Genomic DNA, 2,921 nt, shown 5'->3' on the forward strand with positions numbered 1-2,921 from the left:
GTAAAAATGCCCTATTTTCCTAGTGCCCTTTTTTCCCCTATTCTGACGTCCGTTTTAAAATTCATCAAGTAACTAGGTAACAATAATAAGATAAATCACAATGATGATGATTCATTGAAACGCGGGTCGCGCTCTAATAAAAAATAAGTGGTATAATTAATTGTCTGACATCCAGGAAAACTTATGGAATACTACAAAGTAAATCAAGAGTTAGTGAATTATATTAATATAAATTCAGAGATAAGGAAAGAAAGGCATAGGAACATATAATAGAAAAAGGACGAAGACAACGGTGCTGTGGTAGATGGAAAAAGCCAGAAATTGGAGAGTAAAAATGCTACCTGACTGGGACAGTGAGGTAGCATTTTTACCCTCTGATTTCTGGCTTTTTCCATCTACCACGTTCCTATCCCTTTCTTTCCTTGCCTTTGAATTTATTTGAATGCATGGAAATATGATACAATATGATGGAAAAAGGACGACGACAACGGAGCTGTGGTAGATGGAAAAATTACCGTAACCAGAGGGTAAAAATACGGCGTGACTGGGACTCAAACCCAGAACCTCCTGGTTGCTGGCCAGGTGCTCTACCAGTTGAGCTACCGGGACGCTTAGGTTTACCATGATTTCGGCGGGGGTTTATGCACAGAAAACTCCCTTTGCTTAGACCCACAAGAGTAACCAATAGATGGCACTGGGGCACTCACCAACAGAAGGAATGGACGAGGACACAAGGATGAAAGGAAAGATACACACTCACACGATGGCAGGGGGGAGACAGGAACATGCATTTCGGGGCACGCTGAGCCCAAGTGAAATAAGCCAATATGGCCGTATTGGCTTATTTCACTTGGGATCCATCCACAATCCATTTAAATCAGGAAATACATTAAAATCATGAGAAAAGACATTCCAGACGGCCCATTGATTTCAACCACTGAATTGGACTTAACCGAGTTACGAAATAAGCCCATTAGTCCCATATCTTCACAATATCATCACCAGTACCCTGAATCACATAAAAATCAATTTAAGTCAAGAAAAACATGGAAATCATCAAAACAGCCAATCTAGACTAACCATTAATTTCATCTACTGAACTCATAGGTAACCATTGCCATGAGATAAGACCCATACTCTTAACAACTACATCCCAAGCACCTTGAATTACAACAATCAAAGTGAAGTAACATTTAAATCAGCGAAAGAGACATTCCAGACTACCCATTAATTCTATCTACTGAACTAAGTAACTAACTCAGATACTAGAAAAGAGAAATGAGGGACTGGAAACCAAATATTAAATAAAATGAAAGGAAGAAATGACGGGGGTGGAAAAGAAAATAAGGGAATCTCGCCTTACCTTGGCTTCCGCCTAACACTGCACCCCATGCGTCCGTCCAACACTTGATCCTCGGCCGAGGTTCGGCGAGATAAAAACGCGTCTTCGCCTTGACATCAGGCGAACGAAAGCTGTCCTCTTCGCCTGGACACAAGCGAAGGAATGCCGGTGCCAGGCCTGCACTGTTCTTCCTGGGCTTCTCAAGCCCTCTTTAGGCGAAAAAGTACGACATAAAACAAAAAAACCAAGGCAGGCGGAAAAAAGAAGAAAGGAGGGAAATTCAAATGAAAAGAAAAACATAAAGCTGTTCCGGCCCGAACAATTTCAATTAATTTTTTTACAACTCTGTTCAATGCGGATATACCACACCTTTCCTGGTTGAGAAAGCGAACTCCCCAAAAGATACTTATCTTAACATATATTTGTAGCAACAACTCCTTTGCCTTTTCAAAAGGAAGGGCAAACGAATGATATCTTTGGCTGGATTTTTCAATTACGGCCCTGATTGAGGCCCCAACATTTGGTTGATGGGCTTGTTCAACAAAAATTGACTGAAATATGGCCTCCCATTCATCATCAAAAATATTTCATCAGTGGATGAAATTAATTTTCCTCCAACCTCAGCCCCGCCCTTTAAAAACCTCACGGCCGGATGGAAACCCTACAGAAGGACTTCTAACCATGGCTTCCTTGCAAGGTGTACAATCATGGCGCTTCATGAACACCTTACAGAGGAAGCCTGATACATAATATATTACATTTAATTCCTCTATATCTAACTCGGTACTAACTCTAAGATCACTAAAGTCTACCTCCACTTCTACTGGCTGGGACTCAGTGCTACCATTAGCAATATCTTAACAAGAAAAGGAGTCGCTAATCTTAACAAGGAAATTCTCTTCATCTAACTCAGTTACTAAAACTAGACAGTTTGGAAATAGATGTCAGCAACAGGTGCTTATACCCTTTTCCAAACTGCATTACTGTTGGGTGGTCATTGCACCCATGTTTTTGTCGAACCATGGAGAACAAGTTTTCCAAGGCATCCTGGTTCAGAACTATGGTAAATAGTTTTGGGATCCACAATGATCCTTCAAGTCATGAAATAAATTAATCAAAGAACTAATAGTAAGGATCCACCCAGCTAGGCATGGTGGCTGCCGCCTGCAGTCAATGAATTTACTCCTCTCCAGCTTATGCTTAGCATCCTGCAAGAACTGGGTGTGGGGTGTGTCAATGCCCATAGCATACCTTAATTTAAATGGATGGAATGCATTTGGTTGCTGTTGAAGGAATCAAACAGCTTATCCATTAGCTCAAAAAATTCAGGTGTGTGCGCAGCATGATTTGGCAACTTACCCATTGCAATAAAAGCAGAAATGGCTGCACTAACACTATTACGAAACACTTGAGTTGCAGAAACACTTGAGTTGCCAACTTTCATTTTCTGGAAAGCCTTGACAATCACGTGGAACTTCGTGATATTAGGTATCATCTTCAGTTTGAGAGGATCAGCCATGTAAAAATGGCTCCTTAGATGACACCACTGGATTACATTGCCATTAAAACTAAAATTATA

At 40.8% G+C, this 2,921-nt stretch overlaps 1 non-coding gene across 1 annotated transcript; it reads right to left on the bottom strand.

Annotated features, from left to right (window-relative positions):
• Positions 1-536: 536 nt before the first annotated feature.
• Trnaa-agc lies at positions 537-612 on the bottom strand. The gene has a single exon. It is a non-coding gene; the product is annotated as a tRNA-Ala (tRNA).
• Between the last annotated feature and the right edge of the window lie 2,309 nt (positions 613-2,921).

The sequence above is a fragment of the Ischnura elegans genome, chromosome 2, assembly GCF_921293095.1.
Source record: "Ischnura elegans chromosome 2, ioIscEleg1.1, whole genome shotgun sequence".
Lineage (NCBI taxonomy): Eukaryota > Metazoa > Arthropoda > Insecta > Odonata > Coenagrionidae > Ischnura > Ischnura elegans.